The sequence below is a fragment of the Amia ocellicauda genome, chromosome 2, assembly GCF_036373705.1.
Source record: "Amia ocellicauda isolate fAmiCal2 chromosome 2, fAmiCal2.hap1, whole genome shotgun sequence".
Classification (NCBI taxonomy): Eukaryota; Metazoa; Chordata; class Actinopteri; order Amiiformes; family Amiidae; genus Amia; species Amia ocellicauda.
Window position 1 is genome coordinate 20,904,017 of NC_089851.1, and position 21,326 is coordinate 20,925,342.

Here is a 21,326-nt window from a genome sequence, read left to right on the forward strand (position 1 = left end):
CAGGTTTAGTCATACATTTTCCCTTATTTATTTTTCTTCTGTAGGAAAAAAGTAAAAAACAAAACAAAACAAAAACAGAAAAATGAAAAATGAAAAACACAAATCTAATAATTGTAAATGATTAATATAACTCCTATTCTGCACTTATAAACACCACCATTCCACCCCTGGAGGACTTGTCTGCTAGTGAGTGCTAAAAGATGGGTTCCAACTCACTGAAAACTGATTGCAGGAGAGTGATACCAGCAGTAAGGAAAATAACATCTGGGTGTTGCATATGGTGCCTTCATGGCCACAATATAAACTACAAACATGGGTTGAATGTACCAGATGGTATCATATACAGTGAGTCAGTCACTGTCTTTACACGGCCACTAATATTCCACTAGTACTTGGAAAACAGAATACTCAATCTATATTCAGTCAGATAAACAGCATATTTTGGAATATGGATCAGAGGTATTGCGATTCAGAATATTCTGAATATTGAGCGAGGTATATTCCTATAGTATTCATATACTAAAGGATTTCTGAGCCATGTGAAAGGCATATTCCCAATATGAGACACAACCAACAAATATGCATCTGTAAAAAGAGAGCCAGAGTGATCCTCAATGCGTCTACTCACTAGCCATAAAGACAGATATGTCAATTGGAATCACACTGAATTAAGACCCATATAAACCATCTAAAAATATTAAATTTACATATCTGAACCACCCCCCCCCCCAAAAAAAATGAGGCTACAAGAACACCAATTCATATATTACAGGTGAACTCCAAACCCTTTTACTGCAGCACACTCTGCACACTTAGCCTACTTAATAGCATGAATGTAAATGCCATGTAAATGTGAATATTGGGAATTTCCGACGGATGAAACAGAACATTCTGAATTCCAAATAAATGGGTCATGTAAATGTACTGAATGAAACTGCAACAATGGCTAAATATATGCACACCTGAAGCTTAAAATAAACAAACAGACAACGTAAACTAAAGAGTATAACCGGAGACTAAAATATGTAAATGGTGGATTTAAAAAATGCATGTTGCATTTAATAATTACATAAGGCTATGGAGTCTGAAGAACATAATCCTGTTAAAGTAACAGTGAATTTCCATTCAAAAACAATGTCTATGTTGAATGCATCTTCATTAAAAAAAAACAAAAAAAAAACTAAGAACAATAGCATTTCCTCACTGGGTGGATTAAAATATACGAACAAGAACACCTCAAAAAGAGATACTCCAGAATTATTAGGAAACAGTCTTCAAAAAATAACGCAGCTCTGCACTATTCTCAGAAACCTTTTGGGATATAATATCCCCTTTGACACAGGAGAAAAATTATTTCATTTCAAGAGAAACTTCAATGTTTATAGTGTTCATATGTAGGTTCTAGTTTGTGAAAGACAGACCTGTTTTCCCAACCCTTTCTACCAAAAACAAAACAGTGGTTTCTGCTTTCATTGTGAGTTAACATCCTCCTGTACATCCCTTCTCACCCATCTGCTAAAAAAAGAAAAGACAGAAAAAAAAGAAACAAGAAATCAGCTTAATGCCTGTGTGTGGGCTACGTGTGTACTACTACTGCTACTTTTATTACCAGATTTGTATCATTACATGTGACTAAAAGGAGTAGATTAAAGCCTTTTCTCTTCAACCTTGCTCACCACTGCTTTACATACACTACCGTTTTCAGAAGCTCTTTCTAAAACTTCTCAGTTAAGTACAGTAACAGCACAGGGTTAGTGGTCAGTAAAGTGCCCATAGTCAACAATCATCATCACAGTACGAATTCAGAATTTCCTCACACATTGTTTTGAATGCTATTCTGGAAACGTCGAACGAAAATGATCTGCTCTGTAGTTGTTAAAGCTGTACGGTTCTGAGTGCACAGCTACTGGCAGGGAGACAACACTACAGTTGTTTACTTTCATTTTCATGCACTGTCATTCTCTGACACAAAGCCCACACTTCCACAGCACACTGACACCTCACTTTTGTCATGCTGGCAGTTAACCATTGCATGTGTAAGCAAATGTGTTTTACAAGTAATTACTGCATTTCACCTTCAGAATCTAAGCTGTCTGCCTCACTTTAGGAAGTTCTGGTGTTCTCACTTTAAACTCCATTAAAATGAGACAAAGAGGACAGCAGCAGGAGCAGGAAAAATACCTCTTCCCAGGTGCAGCAGTAAAATCTCATCTGAACAAATATTTACCAAGTTACACATCGTGTATTAGTTCTGCCAGCCTTGAGAAAAGTCCCATATTTAAATCTGTAGGCCAAAGCGTTCCTAGCTAGCTCCTTGTAAAGAGCCTCCTTGTGTACGTGTGGGATTACAGTGAAGGTGAAACAAAAGGACATTTCCTCTGGAATGGAAGGAGCCGCTGAGTCTGGATCTATCGAAATGCAGAGTGGACTCCAGAACCTGGAAAATGGAGTCCCCACAGGGGAACTCGAGAGGCAATTGCTACTCCCAACTACTCCTGATACACAAAGCTTGTCTAATGCCTGGAAGCAGAATACAAACTCCAGAATTCTATTCAGCGATAATTCTGAGACTTAAAATAGACACTTGGAAACAAAATAAGATGCCTTCTTAAAAGTGAAGTCACTAAGACATTAGCATACGGTTTGAACCCAGAAAGTCCGATTACATTTTTTTTTTTTTTTTTTTTTTACTGTAATTTGGGTTTTCAAAAGGAACACATTTCCACACCCCTTTCAAGAAAATCATGATTTGGTTTACCCCCAATCATTGGGGCAGTAAAGGCAGAGTGCGATGAGAATGCGTGTCATGTCTTTAATTCCGCAGGCATAACCGATACAGGCACACCCTATGTTTATGGAATCAGGATGCCGGCATACTGCTTTGGCATTACCACTGACATTAACCACACTGCAGTTCAAAGGGAAATCCCAAATGAATACCCTGAAAAATACCACGCTTAACGATATTGCTGGCACTAAGCACTGTCCTGCCTTGACCCCCTGGAAATTCACCCCATGTGAAAAAGGGTGGAAAGGCTTTTGGAGACTACATGACCGTCTGTTCGTCTCCCACACAAAGTGCTACAAAGTTATCACAACAATCAGGTTTTGCTTATGGCACACACAGAAAAACAGTCCTTGCGCCTTGGACTGCACCAGTGACTGGAAACTTGACAATAACCATGCTCTGGCATGATTCTGGCTTTATATGACTTTATAGGGCTTCAAGTGTAAGCACAATGTATTCAATATTTATAGTAAACAAGCACTATTGTCCTAATTTCAGAAGAGTCCACTTGCTCTGGCTCTAACCGATGAGCCTAACCCAGGCAGTTCAAGCTGGCTTAGCAAGGTCACAACTGTTTAGAACTGCAAACTCCAGGTCCATTGTGCAATCTTGAAAACATTCTAGTTTTCAATACGCAAGGGTTCAAACGTTCACTCTGGAGTCACACAGGACGTTGAAATGTATTGATTCTGGTGACACTTGTCTAAGGACTTTCACAACATTACGTTTATTTATTTTTGTAAAAGTTTTTGAAGAAAAACAGATTCACAAATAGATACCAAAAAGTATAGAAGGGACCAAACACAAACGTGTGGTTTGCACAATAAGGTACCAATAGTGACCATGACAGAAGACAGGATTTTATTATATTATGGCAAGGTAGAGCAAATAAAACCATACAGCAATATAAATGTCTATTCACTTTCACAGTGTTTATAATTTCAGAGTAATTGAAATTGCAGTGAAAACAATATTGTTTTTAAAATGGAGTTCAAATTACAACAGGGTCCTTCCAGAACAGCTGCAGAAAGATTCCATAATGTGTTCCAAAACAATTTAAAACTTTACAACTGTTCAATTCACAAAAGAATGAGTGTGTAACAAAACCAAGCACACATGGAAAATATAGAGATGCGGAGGGAAAAGGGAGAAATAGAAACGTAACCCTTCTTGTGGTCAGCTGCTTAGTACATTCAGGCATTTATGATTGGGATTGAACCACAGCAAAGGCACCTCCCCGGCAAACGTGTAAGAGCGACTCCACAGTCATAGGCCTGGCCTTGATCAGCTGTCCCAGATGGCACGGAAATGCTCCAGCTGAAGACTCTTGTTCATGAGCTCTTTTTACAATTACTAGAACGTAATGGCCTTAAAGTGCAAGCATCAGACGGCAACAAAAAGCCAGCATCCATTTACCGAAAGCTGATCACATTCATGAATCTTTTAAACTGACAGACACTTCAAGATGCCACTAGGAGAGCTGTATAATAAACACATTAAGCTGCAAATGGCTGGTATGGAGCAGTAAGCACAAGATGTGCCACTGCGATGAGCAAAGGGGGGGGTGTTTCTGCACAAGAAGAATGGCATCTGAAATTAAATCCACAAGTCCTTCTATTGAACAGCTGAATACCATCGCAAGCTAAATATTTAATTGGACAATGCATTTAGAGTTGTCAATGTTTTTTAGTGTCTTATATTCTTCAAAACTGTTTCTAGATCTTCTGATCTCTCTGACCTTGGAAACCAGGCTGAAGCCCCTGAAGTCTGACTGACAGTGGGATTCACATAACTTCATGTGAGTAAGCATGTACCAGCAACTTTATATATTAGTTTCCCCACTATTTAAATAGGAAGTGTTTTGTTTGTTTGTTTTTTAAATCAATCTGTCAATGTATTTCATAATTAACATTAAGTTATTTAAAAAAAATGAAATGTCTACCAGACTGAAAATGATATCTTCTTCTAGAAAAACTATTTGCAAACCAAGGTTTTCTTTTGTGAGCGAGGGGGATTGGGTTATCTGAATAGAATACCACAGAGAAACAATGCAATTATTTACTGTAGAAATACACTTAAGATGGGTCAATATAACTTAGGCTGATTAAATAATAAATCTAGACTTATTTGATAACCATATGTTTAATTTAACCAGAGGGGGGAATAAAATCTTATAATTATGATAAATTATGTGTGTTTTCTGGTATGCGAGATTCTGCATGAGCACCCTTTAAAGACTTTTCTCTGATGTGAGCCAGCACAAGGATGGAGAGACATGTCTTTACATTAATACTTTTGCACAAGCTCAAAAAATACATAGACTAATTCTAACTGATGTATTTTACAAATTACAATAAAAGGTACATTTTAATAAAATGTTATTTCTAAAACACATTCTCTGTGCACCATATGTCACTGTATTACAATGCTTGTTGATAAACAGTGTATAAATCTGAAAAATACATTATATTTCAGGAAGTAGTGATTTGAATGACAAAAGCATTGGAGAAACCTACTAAAATATTGGGCAATAAATAACATGCAGGATCATATATTACCAGTTACTAGTCTGGGGCTCCTCCTGGCCTGTGGTACATTGAACAGTCTTTACTCCAGTATGCTGTAGGATCTGATTTTCCTGTTAAATACTGAAAGGGGCTTTTAAGGGGGCACAATGTGTGTCATGCACAGCCAGGGATTGTCCAAAACAAAGAACAACCACAATGGCAATCACCCAGAAACAGAATGCCTGCATCTTTGATAAGCCTTTTGTGTGGTTTCATGATACTGACAACAGCTGCCAAAGGGAAGGCATTTTGGTGGGAGCTTCAAACTATCTCCAGATTTCTTCTTTCTGAACACTTCATTTTTTCCAATGTTTAAGACTGAAAAAACTAGACTTTATGAGCAGAATGTGTTGAAGTATCTTTCACCATGAGCTGCATTTTGTGAAAAACAGCTGCAAAACTTCAGAGGGCATATCCCTACTCCCTGCTATGCCACATGCTATCTGAGCTACAGCACAGAAGTACAAGTCAATGCCAACACTATTGTCAATAAGGAAAGAAAGTAGATTCTGTGATGCAACTTTAACCTCTATAGCAAACTGTAGGAGTTACAAAATATAAATCTGCACCAGCAAATCATTCTATACTTTCCAAAAAATAAACTTGCATAGAAGAACATGAACATGACAAGAGAACAAGGATCCAGACGATACCAAGCTCAGATAATTAACAGGAATGGTATCTTTCAGGTGTTTGCACAGGTTCAATGAACGGGTTACCCCAACAGTCCTTTATTAAAGTACCTTATTAACGATCACATCAATAAATCAATGACATTTATTCACCTAGTTCTAGGAGAAAATTGATCTCTGGTTTTTATGTGATAAATAAACAATGTTGTTTTGCTCGACTTCAGTCATGAAAACACAACTTAAGCATTTCAATTCAGAGCAACTGAGCAGTGTCAGACCATTCCCATAGTATGACATTATATTAGCTGTGAAGATGCAAAGCTCAAGCACTTCTGAACAAGCTGTGTTTACAGTACTTTTGATCTCGAGTTGACTTCGCTTTAATTGAGCTGGCAGCAGTTCAGCAGCCACTACATTCTGCACAGAAGAGAAAAAAAGAAGCTGAGCAAAGAACAGGATCTGTCCGAGTGGTGCTGCAGTGTTTCACTTTCGTAAAAACATGTCAAGTGCCTCTTAAAAAAAACTATATCAGCATCTATATCAATGTTCATGTAAAAACACATATGTAAATAAAAACAAAATGTCTGAATGGATAGGATCTTTGTTCCACCTGTTGTTCAGAAAGGCAAGTATAAAGACCAGTCCTAGCCTTTTGTACTAGGAATCCTCCAAATATTAATCAAATTGTAAATTAGCAATTGTGCTATAAATACTATATAGTTTTCTGAATAAATGCTGTCTTGATACTGTTGCAGAAGCTTCCTATAAAGTAATACATACATTTAAAAAATGTAGTCCTATACAATTATTTTCTTTCTTTCAGGAATGACTGAAGGAAACTTGTTTGTCATTTAGCAATTAATAAATACGACCATTTGTTGTACATTATAACTCCCTACAGGAAATCCTTGCATTAGTGGAAGATGGAGGAAACTAGAATTTGGTCAGTAGCTTCTAAGAGTAGGGAGGACCTGTGTGGACACCAGACACAGAGCTCAAACATAATAAACAGATCCCTCTCCCACTTGAGAAGTATACTTCTCAATTAATTTGTTTCCCAACATGCATTATGGACTTAGTTTCTCAGTCAAGGCAGGCTTTGGACTGTTTAAAATTGGAAAATGACAACTTCTCACACCCTTTGTTTAGGCAGTAGTGTGGAGTAGCAGTTACAGTGTGGTATAGTAGAGGGTCATGGGTTCAAATTGTGGATTGTGAAAGACTTTTGCGGTACCCTTTAGACAGGTCCTTTACCGAGATTGCTCCTATAAAAACCCAACTGTGTAAATGGGCACACAAGCAAGTCACTGTGGACAGAAGCGTCAATTCTGCAAACCACACAATCAGTTATTGCCTCTCTGACTAACTGGACCCACAGATTTGTTAACATGACCGTAAAAACAATTGATTGGAAGGCTTGTTTGTGTCTCCCACTCTCTACATATGCACAGTACTACTATATAAATAGAAATAGACAGACACACATAAATAATTTAAAAAGTCCAAAGGCAAACTTGAAGATCAGAGATAGGCACACAGTATCATTAAAATAAAGCATGTGAATATTTTTGTATAGGCTATATTTTATTCCCCAGATCATTCAAAGAAAAAAAAAAATATATATCAACTTATAAACGGCAAGTAAATTTGAAAAATAGTTATTTCCTTTTGTAGGCTAGGACATTGAAGCTTACAGTTTGGAGATTACCTACTGAGCTTAATATTTTCCTATCCATATATTTTCTTACTAAATGAGTTTTAATTAATTTGGTGCATTAATTCTTAGAGTCCCATAGAAAGGTCATTTAATATATATTCTTAAATAAATGTGTTTTAAAAATGATATCCACTAGCTGTCATAATACTAACTAACGAGAAAACTTGTAGAAAACCACATAAATAAGGCAGTCAATGTGCCCACAAAAGGTGCTGACAGCATGGGAGATATACATATGACACTCCTCCTCCAGAGCCCTGGGTTTTATTAGGCCCTGCCCCACAGGGACCCCCTCACAGTACAGGTCAACTCCACTGCAGACTGTTCACAGATGAAGGGAGGGGGGACAGCTCTCTAGAACAGTGGATGCAAGAAAAACCTTAACTTGATTCACTTTAGTTTTAGATTCTGCATATTTAATGTTTCATAATATTACGCATAATGGTGTATGATCTATAACAATAAGACAACGACTAAGGGATTTTGAAATCCCAGACAAAGAAAAACAAATCTAGACTGTGTAAGACCACCAACAATGGTAACAAGCCAGTTTCTTTCGGGGAGACTTACCTATTTTACTGGAACATAAGAGTAGGCACAACCACTGAGGCTTCCAAAATACTCCATTATAAAGCACCAATATAATAAATCTTGACCAAGAGATTCCCACTGAGTCCAAGACAGAACTGTCATGATGTAAACTGAAGCACATGCCAGGCAAGGATGTGCGCAAACAGCAGCTTATCTCCTCTGTCATCTGCTCCTAATGACAGCTGACAAACTACCAATGCAAATCCTTTTTCGAGCTGCTGATGAGATAGAACCCCCCCCTCCCCCTCCCCCTCCCCCACTCATCCCCACCCCCAACCCCCAGGAAAATCCAGCACAGCAGAGCACTCGAAAATTCCTCTAGCTTCTGTTGCTTTACTCAGAAAAGTGGTTTCCTTTTTACCGAGATAATAGACTGCTCTTTCATCACATGACAGAGAAACGACAATGGCAAAGCTTCATAGCAACAGACTAGATAGTGCACTACACGTAAGTACTGTGGCTTTTGTTTTCAGGCTTCGTTCTTGTACAGTCTCATTCTTTAATTTCACTTTCAATGAAACCTAAAGCTTTCATGCATTTACATTTTGTTTAACCTGGGCTGGTGCAAAGCTCACGTTTTTTTAAACTGATTATGCTAATGTGAAAAGAAAAAAAAGTCTGGCCCGTTCCTGTGGGCTGCTCAGTGGCAGATTAAGACGTATACTTGAAGATCTTTCCCATGTCATAATCAAGAAATATTCCCCTTTCAACTTTCTCGGGTCATGTATAGCGGAAAGTGATGTCAAACCTCCCACATAAACCACATCACAAACACTTCTATTAATTAAAAGACATTCAGATGATATGATCTTAAGTCATGAATTAGCTTCCATTTTGATTATTAGCTACAAATCAAAGGAGTTGTCTAACACAATGTCTTCTTGTGTTATACAGGCCTATAAATAAATAACATCCTGAGATATGAACGAAAGGGTTATCTCTGGGAAGGTCTTACATGCGAGAGAGGATTTACTCCTAATTAGGTATACTAATGGTAAAATCACAAGAAGTGGATTGTTCTGCAGGGGGAAATTCACATAATCTGATTAAATGATGGAGACTTTTAACACGGACGGGTATCACCATTTTAAATCCGATACACCATTTGTTCTACTTAGCATGATTTGGCAAAACATAAATAGCTTGAATGTAGGTCATAATAAAGTAATATTAAAACATACTAATACATACAAATATAAATAAACAAAATTGCAATTGCACTACCTGCTTTACAATTAGGTGAGTATCTGACCAACCATCTGTCATGAATACATACTCAATGCTGTCAAGATTTAACCCTCAAGATAATGGTCCTACAGGCAGTTTGGTCTTAGAAAGCTGACACCGGACATCAGAAAAAAGCCTTATCTCAATATGTGTTCTCAACGGCTGATGTGTTGGAGGAAGGTGAAGGCTCAGCAATTATTGTGCAAAAGGCATGCAGTCTATTGTCACTGCTGCCGACAGAGAGGGTATCAACCTGGTTCAGAAAATTCTTATACGCTCACCTTGGCTTTATCCCAAAAACACCCCTAGGGCATTTCTGCAGCAGTAGAATAATTGGTAATCTTTAGTCATCATCCGCTTCTCTCTGTTAAAGAAAGACACCTGTTGTTAGACAATCTGTATTCATAACTCAGTGGATTACAGAGTATTCTGAGAATCCGAGAAACCTTCTGATATTCCCTTTTTCATTAAATAATTTCGTTTATTATTTTTTGTTTTCATATTAATCTGTGCAGTACTTAATCAAAATCTTGAATATCTCACTTCACTTCTGCCTTCCCAAACATAACATTCCCAGCATTCATCACTTTGCATCCCTCCTCCACGCCAAACACCGCCTTTGCAGTTGCTCCTTGGCTCAATCTACCTGGTGGAGGGCGTTGTTCTATTAGTGAAATGAGTCTAAGCTGAAACTAACTATTTACCTACTGAATACATCTGTTGGGGTTATCCAAACTCCTCAAATCTGCATATGGCATTTCATGAAAATTGTGCTGCACAAACGCTCTAGTGAAATCTAGGTCTACATGGTAAATATGAATAAAAACAACTATTAGATGGTATCATCCTGATTTAAGCCAATCCCAGTCTCACAGTTCTATACAACAAGAACTGCGGTAATGTTCTACTGTAACATAGTCTACCTTATTTTATAGTAGTTTCTGAAACCATCTTTCTAATGGACATCAAAACAACAAACTTGAAGGAGGTTTGCAGAGGATTTAAAAGTATTTTGTGGTGAGAGGGAAATGTATGTTATAATGAATATGGACTAGTATGTACTGCAGCCCAGAAGGAAACCCCACTGTAATGATTTGTTCAATTACATTATAAACAAAATAATCATAAATACTTTGTGTCTTAAGACTCACTATTCTGCTCAGAGTAAAAATCAGGTCTCAGTTTGCTGCTACTTATATGTAAGGCTATCTAGAATAGTACTTTTAACTTTTGGTTTCCATTATACACAACGCAACAGTACACATCCAAGTTGTTACCGTAACTCTATATAAAGAAACACTGACAGTAAGTCATTCACAGTGAAAATGGTATGACATTGGAAAAGTATCCAGTTCAAGGAGTCTTCTCAAAACTACGAAAAATGTCACTTGGAAATAGAAGAATCTAAACTAATACATATTTAAGATTTGATCTATTTGGATGTGGAAATCATTTCATTTTTAATTTTCAACATTTACATGTGTCATGGTACAAAACAGGAAAAAAAAAAAAAGGCATTTCCTATTTCCTTGAATGTTCTTATTCTCATACCACCACAAAATGTAAACTGTGAAAATCTAAGACTTTCAAATGAAATGTGAATATATCACAATTATATAGCCTACTGCATATTTTGCATCCATCCCCTGTGCAAGAACCAGTAAAACTAGCAGGTATGGTTCATTTGGATGTAATAGGCCATGTAGTGACAAAGACAGCACTGCTAGTTATGCTAGTAAAAGCATGCTAAGGAGAGGGAAGCAAACCTTAACTAGTTATAGCACATGACACAGGTAGGACGTCAACCACATTAGAAAAGTAGCTATGTTAATTACAGACATCCTACCCTCTGTCTAGGCAGTGAAGGAAAATTAAACTGTAAACCCTTAACACACCTACTCTGAAATACAACCAGATGAGGTTTATACTCTGGGCGTCATTAAAAAAAAATAATAATAATCTGCCAATTTTATATACCCATTTGTGACTCCACATAAAGAGCACTTTTTTTGATTGCAGGCCCCGCTCCCAAATATAAAACCTAATAGCTAATATAATATCACTGCACTATAAAGTGCTGTTTATCTTGTGCAGATAATTTGCAATTGTTTTAAATTCATCAACTACAACAAAAAAGCAATGAATAGTAATTTACTCCACTGCATTTTCAATGAAAGAATGCCAAACACTGTGTACATTCCACTTGGAAATAAAGAGGTGTATTAACTAATTTTGCGAATAATTTCAAACTCTTTTATTAACCTAGTAAATAAATGGTGCATTGATGAAACTGGATTAAACATTAGATATACATTAATCTACAAAAGGAAACTAGCACTAAGAGAGGGAAAGGAGGCACAGCTTTACCAAATTTGAAACTATGGGGTTCCTTGGGGGACAGAGCGACCTACTCACCTATTACATAAAATGTTGTATATAGAATACCGTTCAAAAGTTTGGGGTCACTTCGAAATGACCTTGTTTTAACTTCAAAACATCATAACATCAATTTGATTAGAAATACAGTGTAGACATTGTTAATGTTGTAAATGACTATTGTAGCTGGAAACGGCTGATTTGTAATGGAATATCTACATATGTGTACAGAGGCTCATTATCAGCAACCATCAGTCCTGTGTTTCAATGGCACGTTGTGTTTGCTAATCCAAGTTTATCATTTTAAACTAACTGATCATTAGAAAACCAATTTTGCTATTATGTTAGCACAACTGAAAACTGTTGTGCTGATTAAAGAAGCAATAAAACTTCTTTAGACTAGTTGAGTATCTGGAGCATCAGCAATTGTGGGTTTGATTACAGGCTCAAAATGGTCAGAAACAAAGAACTTTCTTCTGAAACTTGTCAGTCTATTCTTGTTCTGAGAAATGAAGGCTATTTCATGCGAGAAATTGCCAAGAAACTGAAGATCTCGTACAATGCTGTGCACTACTCCCTTCACTGAACAGTGCAAACTGGCTCTAACCAGAATAGAAAGAGGAGTGGGAGGCCCCGGTGCACAACTGAGCAAGAGGACAAATACATTAGAGTGTCTAGTTTGAGAAACAGATGCCTCACAGGTCTTCAGCATTTAGAGGATAATACAATATATAATAATATCTAATATTAATTAAATATTACTGACAAAACACCAGTCTCAACATCTAAAGTGCAGAGGCGACTCTGGGATGCTGGCCTTCTAGGCAGAGTTGCAAAGAAAGCCATGTCTCAGACTGGCCAATAAAAAGAAAAGATTAAGACAGGCAACAGAACACAGACACTGGACAGAGGAAGACTGGAAAAAAGTGTTATGGACAGATTAATCTAAGTTTAAGGTGTTCAGATCACAAAGAAGGACATTCGTGAGACGCAGACCAAATGAAAAGATGCTGGAGGAGTGCTTGAAGCCATCTGTCATGCATGGTGGAGGCAATGTGATGGTCTGAGGGTGCTTTGGTGGTGGTAACGCAGGAGATTTGTACAGGGTAAAAGGGATCTTGAAGAAGGAAGGCTATCACTCCATTTTGCAACGCCATGCCATAACCTGTGGACAGCGCTTGACTGGAGCCAATTTCCTTCTACAACAGGACAATGACCCAAAGCACAGCTCCAAACTATGCAAGAACTATTTAGGGAAGAAGCAGTCTGCTGGTATTCTGTCTATAATGGAGTGGCAGCACAGTCACCGGATCTCCTATTCAAACTCATTTCACGTATGGTTTCATGGAAAACAAGGACCTCCAACTTTTGAATGGAATTGTAAGTGAAAAGGCAAAGTTTCATCACACTCAACAGTCATATCTCTGTGGACAAAAAAGACTAAAATATTGCAGACGAAATATGTTCGGATAATATGTTGGATAGTATAAATATGGCTTTCAAAAATCCAAAGCATCAGATAATTAATCTGAAGTTTCTACATATTTAACTCCATATAGATGCGTTGAGATTAAAGTTCCCCTTTGTGTACCCTGCTTTTGGCAGAAGGTCTCGGAAACTCTGTCATTCTTGGTAGGGTTATCTCTTGTACCAAACCAGTATTACTGTTGAATGATGGGTCTGCCTCAGATTTCTCAAGAAACGAAAAGAGAAAATGTTTAGCAGGTTTGACTGGGGTGGAAAAAATATCTCATTGTGCTCCTCTCCATTCTCTTTCGCAGCAGCAGTGGGTTCTTATTGAAGGTTTTGGCTCAAGACTGAGTGATGGGTGAAATTAGTAAATAGGGAAGGGTAATATGATCTTGAAAGTGGTGGTGGGGAGGTGGTTTGGACTTGACATTATGTTGTGTCAATGTTAGCCTATATCTTATTGTGTATGCTTAAATATAATGTTAATGCAATCAAATGATTAAAAAAAAAATTATACTATAAATACTTCAAATATAACTTCTTGAAGCTTGCACAAAACTTTCAAAAATGAATAGGGATAAAAATATCCCTTTACAAAGTGCAATAAAAGCTTCATATGCTTAGACAAATGTGTGGGACACTGCTTGAACATCTTAGTCATTTAAAATAAAAGCACACACAATATGATCAAATACAGCAAACGGTAGATTCACACATATGACGCAATAGAGTAGTGTTTGAACTTTCTTCTTGTTATGAATTTAATGGATTTTGATTTCATTCTACAACCTTAAGATTTTTAAAAGAAACCATTAATTGTATATAAAACTGGTTGAAATAATGATCAAGCAATCAAGTCGCATCAAGAACAACTGCCCTTTCATATAAGGGTGAACACATAAAAAAAAAAAAAAAAAAAAAAGCTGAACTGCATTACTTACATCTGGATATGTTGTTCATATCTAGGTGTGTGTCCTTCTATTTGCTGATTTGCTATGACTACTTCACACGTGACTGGATTTACAATAGTTCTCTGAAATTAGATTTAACACAACCGATTAGCAGAATTAGTCATTAATGTTGTCTTCTTTCATTACAAGTATGAAAGTACCTACCAAGTAAAAAGGAAACTATTTGCTTTAGGTGGTAATGCACATTCAAAAAAAAGTCGTAATCTACAAAAAGAAAAGGAAGGACAAGGAAAGAAAAATAAAAGTTGCCATATATTTATAATTCATTACAAGTAGCCTGGACTCTTAAAACAAATGGCCAGGACACAGCAGCCCAGGTTTTACTTTCCAATCATAAACAAAGAAATGAAGGATGTTATTCATAGTCTATGAATGAGGATCGTTCAATAGATACTTAAGAACCAGGGTTGTACACACCGAAAATGTCACACCTCTCGACACAAATGGGAAGGGAACTGACCCCGGGCAAAGTAACCCAAGTTCTGTTACATGTAAATGTATGGCAAATTCATTAGATAATCTAAATGTAATCATATCCTAGATGATAGCCAGCAAGAATTTACAAAAGGCAACTCTTGCTTATATTTTAAGATCTGTGTGAAAAAGTTAAAGCAGCAATGCATAGCAATAAAGCCAATAAATGACATATTTAGAATTCCACAAGGCTCTCAGAAGAGATTAATTCTAAAACTGAAAACTGTAGGGATCCAAGAAAAGATGTGGAATGAAAACTGTATATGCACAGAAAGATTACTGATAAGGAGAGAAATCTCAAGCTGGGGTGATATAATTAGTGGAGTACCGCAGGGATCGGTTTTTGGCCAGTTGCTCATCCTGAATTAAATAAATGATTTAGACCCCAAAATAGTTTGTAAACTTGTGAAATTTACAGAGCACTCTAAAGTAATGGGTGCATTTGAGGAAAGGTGAAATAATAAGCTTCCTACAAATACACAACAAACATGGCACTAAGCAATAGACACAGGTCTAATGCATATTTTTGGGCAGAGGCAAACTAATATTTTGAAGGCTTATTCTATAGTAAGAAGTTCATGAGGCCAGACGTTAAGCCGTCAAGAAAACCTCAGATCATGCCTCCCAACATTTGTTTAGGAGCTTAGTTCACTGGAAAACTAACCGCGACACTGAAACTAAATGAAAGAAAAGAACGAAACAGAAAGTGACAGTAAATCCAGTTCTTCACCCAACTAAACAATACTCATACAAACCCAAGCCAACAACACGAAGAACCATTGAAAAGAAAACCTGACTGAGCTAGAGAAAAATGTGACCATGGATTTTTTTTAAGAATTGAAAATAAATGTTTCTTGCAACCTTTATTTTGTAAGGCAATTTAGGTCTGCAGGGTCTGATCTCCCTCCTGGGATATTTCTCAAACATATCAGATGATAACATATGGTACACCTTTTTAATTACGTTCTGTAAGTAATTAGAAAAATCCCACAGATTAGTCTAGTTGCTCCTCTCGGAACTCTGAAACACAAGTGCCCTCACTGGTAAACGCCTGCGATCGCACTTAAAACCACCGATGTCGTCTTGAAGGATAAAGCAATTTAAAATGAAATCCTTTAATTTGCCATCATTTATCCTGTATCCGCTAATAGTAGAGAAACCGAAAGTGCAAACAATCCTTTCAACTATAGCTATTTATTAACCACTACATTTTTGCTCTTGCATAGTAAAAGGATTATGTTGTAGTTATTGCAGAGTGTATGGCTTGAAAACAAAGCTAACACTTAAAACTAAAACATACATTTAAAATAATAGAAAGACTACTGTAAGGAGAAAACACACAAAAACCAAGCATGGAAGCTAAAATTCTGCTTTTAGAACAACTTTCTTTTACCAGCGATGTTTACTGCAGTTGTAAATGCTGGCCTTTTACCCAAAACAAAGCAACTTGGCCTCAAAAGCAGCCCTACAATGTGAAGAAGTGGGACCCCGTTCAGGAGTGTGGTGCTGTATTGAGGTGGCGGCGCGCTGCCTTCCCATGTCCGCATGGTGTAACATGATCACAGCAGCAGCGAAGGGGGAGGGGAGCTCACAGTCCTGCCATCTGTAGGTGCTTTACACAGTTCCATTCGCCAGAGTCGCTGATACAGGGTCAAAAGTTTACACAATTTTCACTCGGTTTCAGCCAATCAAATTTCTGTTCTCCAGCAGCAACTTTCACCCTACTCTCAAAGCAGTCTTGTCCTGCCCAGTCATATGATTTTGAAGAAAAAATAATTAATGGTAAGTATCCCCCGCCCCCTCCGAACTGTGACTTATACACCAGTTTTTAATTTATTTCTTCTTTTGTTGTCATTTCTCAAGGTCCATTTGTCTTTTTGTTTTTTGTTCTTTTCAAATTACAGTATTTTCTTCATGAAAGTTACTTGAGTAGCAGCTTTTACTGTATATGAGGCTTTTTGGAGAGGCTTTCATCAAATAAAAGAACCAAAATGAACAGCGATATTCAGGAATATAGAGTGGAAAATATTCATCAGCTAGGACCTAAAAATAGATCTGAAGCTGAAGAAAGAAAACACACCTGGTTCAACAGTTAGGCTTCAAGTCAACAGCTGCCAAACGACACATTTCTTCTTATCTTTCAGGTTGGAAATAAATGTAAAACTTCACTCAAATACTTTTTTCAATGAGACGTTTCTAGATTTTCCTACTATGAGACCATACAGACAGTCATTAGAGAGTATTGCCATTTTGTCACTTTCCCTATGCACTGGCAATGAGCGTTAAGGGGACTTTATTATTTGGGGTCCTTTTAATGTTGAATTCATATTAAAGAATGTATTAGTTTTGTGAATTTTTGATTATGGTTGCTATTCAGCTTAATAAACATTGGCACCCCGGTGCTATATTTTAGCCCCTACACTTCCTCTTCCATTCTTTCCTCTTGGAGCTGCTTTGCATATGCCAAGGTTTGTTTTGTCAGAAAAGGACATACAGCAAGAAGTGAAGATCTGTAGAGCCGCAATAGAATGCTGTTCTTCCAGCTCACTCGATACCCTGGGAAACCCGCCATATGGGTGTAAGGTTTGTTCACCCACTCAACAACCTTTCCGTTTGACATTTTCATATGAATCAATTTTTTCACTCGTATTTGAGTAAGATTGTGTAGGTGTGCACCTAATTTTGACTGCCAGAGTTGCAGAATAATGCAACAGATACACAGATATAGTGCACTAGAACTATAGGAGTAGGATTCTATTCCAACTGCCCTCATGCATTCAGTCAAATTCATTCAATAACTAATAAACTCAGAGGTGGGCAGGAATGTATAACGTTAGTGCTGGGAGTTAAATTAATCCTGAGCTTTCGGTATTTATACGTCTTTAACAATCTGAGCAGGTGCCGCTCCTTTCAATGAGCTTGTCACTGGGGGCTGGGGGACTAATCACAGCTCATGGGCTCAGATTAGAGCTCAGGAGTGCTGACTGTAACAAAAAAATAAACGTAACATGACAGCTTGGACACAGAAGCCAAATACAATGGAATTTCCTCTCTATGTGCACGTTAAGATTTTTTGTTTCGTTTTAATTGTATTTTTTTCATCACCACTGCTGCTACTTCGGTTTCTGTAATCATGTTTACTTCAGTTTAATGAAATCACAATCCAGGCTGTACACAAACCAGTACTGCCTATACTTCACAGACACACATGACCACAGCAAAGCCTGATTCTAGTCCATAAATAATTCATGATATTCAGAAAGAGGCTCTTCACTGGGGTGGTTGGGGTATTACAGTATGTGGTTACACACATATATCAGTATTTTATACTAGACTGGAAGAAACCGAACAGATTATTTGCACCATTTTTTGCTTGAAATAAAGTTGCAGTCAGTTGCACCCAAGATGAGATTTCACATTTTGATTGGGAGTTGTGATTCCAACTTATCTACATTGTCATCTAGGAGAATTAAACTACATTCTGGTCTTCACAAAACATGCCTATACAAAAGAGGCATTAGACAAGTTATTTTGTTTGCATCAGAAGGTTGTAGTGACCTTTTGCGGTCTAGATTGGAAATAGATAAGGATAACCAAAATGCTAAAACATGTTGTTTTATGGAGCTCAAAACAGAAATCACTCCAATGATCTGGATTTGTAAAGGATACCACTCTTAAATATAAATGTCAACTGTAATGTAGATCATATGCATTCATACGAAAAGCAACAATTTAGGAGTTTTAAAACATGGGGGAAAAAATGTACTATTAAAAAGCAATTGAATTATAGGTGAAATAAACCAGAAGCCTGAATGAAAAACAGTACATGTACCTTTAATGTACCTGTAAAAGTACAAAATATATTATATTGGTGTGGTGTTGACAGGAGTTGATTGATGACTAGGGTTGTCTTTTTGAATAGATAGACTTTATTAACCATTAACCATTATCAAAAACACAATAAAAAATAAAAACAACATTTGGTGCTACTTATAAAAGAATTTCACTGAAATCTACTGGCAAATGTATCCCTTAGGGTGAGAAAGTAGAGATAAGGAACATCAAAATCACAGGAGGATAGTAAGGTCTGCTGGTCCTAAACCCAAGAGTCACAGCCACCATATCCTGGTTTAGTGTGAAGATTAGGTCAGCCACCAAAAACGTTGCATTGCGTTACCTTGAAGAAGCAACCAGCCGGTGGCAAATCTGGCAGTAAGCAGGCTTCTGCAGAAGTGGGGGTTCACTGTATGCAGATGCTCTCATACAATGAAAATAAGTTGAGTGATGAAGCAGCATAAACAAGCTGTGTCAGTGTATTTTCACCACAACACTGGGAACAGGAGCACAAAATACACCACCAATGTCACAGACTGGTGAATGTGAGAGTGATTGTTTTAATGCTATCAATTCTGGCGAGTTTTTTTTTTTTTTTTTTTTATAATTGGAACATTACATGCTAAAACCTGTACATAACCTGAAAGAGTAAGCTGATCTGTTCAGAGAGCATATTTAAAGAAAAAGGCAAACAATCCTATCGTTTTATTTTCCTGTCCAAAATAACTGAATGCTGCTATGAACAAAAAGTGCAGTAAGTAATCCAATACATTTGGCAACATCTGGAAACACCACTATGGGGTGAAAAGGACTGTGAATGTTCAGGCCAGTAGTACTGCAAAGGTAAGAAGGAGGTCGTATTTGAGCGGTAGCTTACATTTTGTGAAAAAGTGCATTTACATACAATGCCTATAGAAAGTTTACAACCCTTTCCAAAATGTTGTCATCTTTTAGGCTGGAATTAAAATGGAATATCCCGCGGATCAGGTAAAGACAATTATTAAGAAGTGCAAGATATACGGCAGGCAACCCTGCATAGATCAGGCCGTCCCTCCGAACTGGATAGCAGAGGAATGAGGAGACTGATCAGATAGGCACCAAGAGGCCAATGGCAACTTTACAAGAGCTACTGGTCAAAGTGTGCATGTGGCAGGATTATCCCCAAGCACTATACAAATATGATCTGTATGGTGTGTATACATAGGCTACATAAGATAACGCACAAGCATTTATAAACATAAGGTGAACATTATTAGTACCTTTGTCACAATAATCTTGGTATACAGCCACAAACCAGCACACCACATTTGCAATAGTTATGCAACTTTGGATTTGGCTCCAGGCCACCGCTATGTTAGAACTCCATTGTACCCATTTACTGCATGCATTTAATTAAGGTTACCACAAACAATTCCTTACAGTGAGGTTGATTAAGTCAATCCTGAAGATGGATGTACAAGAAGAGAAAAGTATCCCATACATTTGAACTGCCCAAGCCCAGTTCCTTACCTCACCTCTATTGTGCCTTAATGTTCAGATTTTCAGTTCACATAAGAAGTATTCTTGCAAGATTGAGAATCACTGGATTTTCTCCAATCCAAATGTTATCCAGCAATGCAAAGCCCTGCTGACCATCTGAACACTGAGACGAGCTTCAATGCCAGCACTGTACAGGGAGCAGGGAATACTATGTAATAGCAAGGCAACCTGGGGCTTCACCTTCAATCCCTTGTGTGCGTGTTTTTTTTTTAACCAAGGTACGTACTGTTTGGGAACCACTACAGCAATTTGTATCCCATTCGTTTTTTCTCCAATTGACAACTGATGCGTTTTTCTTTGCAGCATGTGAAAGACTACACAACACAACACCAGATTTTCTCCTGACAAGGCCCCTAAGTATGCATCTAGCTGTAGGCTGTTCATTCTTTTCGCTTAGCTTTGGAAACCACAGAAATTGGCATTTGGTTTCAGTTTGGAACTGAACTGTGGTCAGCTGCATTTCCACATCTGATTACTTTTCTCCCAAATGGGACTTTTTCATTTTGGCAAAGAAATGTCCTGACAATGGAGGTAACTGAGCCTTCTTTGTGCCTGGCTCAAAAGGCAATTTCACTTCAGCCTGTACTATACTTATTTTACATTGATGTCTAAATAAACAGGAATAAAATACTACCTATGTGAAGCCAATCTGTACAACATTCTTCTGTTTCAGTAGACAATGGCAAACTTTACGAATCTCTGTCAGTTTTGCCAACAAAACACAAACTATTCAGATCTATTCTTCTGTGTTATGCTGCAGGTTTCTGAATTGTATGCATGATTTGATTGAGAGCAAAACTGCTTTTCTCAATTTTCGTGAATCTGACAAGAGCTTCATAAATACCAAAAGAGACAAAAACAAGCTGCATCTAATTCAAGTGCACGAAGAATAAATTTATAGAAATGTGTAGAAAAATCCAAGTAAACACCATTTGAATACAACATGGCCAAAATGCAAATATTGACAACGGGGAACTGTTTGAATCTTGGATCTAAAAATTCTCCAAGGAATCCCCTATAGTAGCTGCATGTTAAAGGAACTAGCACCTATCATTTTACATACCAGCATCTAGCATTTCATATTTCAGAAAGCCTGGCAGTTTCTGTCACCCTGTCTCTGCACAGTCTGATGTGCTGGTT

The 21,326-nt window shown here is 37.4% G+C and overlaps 1 protein-coding gene across 9 annotated transcripts in view; it reads right to left on the reverse strand.

Moving 5' to 3' along the window:
- Positions 1 to 21,326, reverse strand: part of ncoa2 (nuclear receptor coactivator 2) — a 92,665-nt gene that overhangs the window by 50,431 nt on the left and 20,908 nt on the right. For 7 of the 9 annotated variants that reach the window (XM_066720954.1, XM_066720948.1, XM_066720983.1 and 4 more), the window contains exon 2: positions 9,804 to 9,886. The exons of the other annotated variants lie outside the window; for them this stretch is intronic. The gene's annotated coding sequence lies outside the window, so the exon portion shown is untranslated. The remainder of the gene's footprint in view (positions 1 to 9,803; positions 9,887 to 21,326) is intronic. 9 annotated transcript variants of the gene reach the window in all.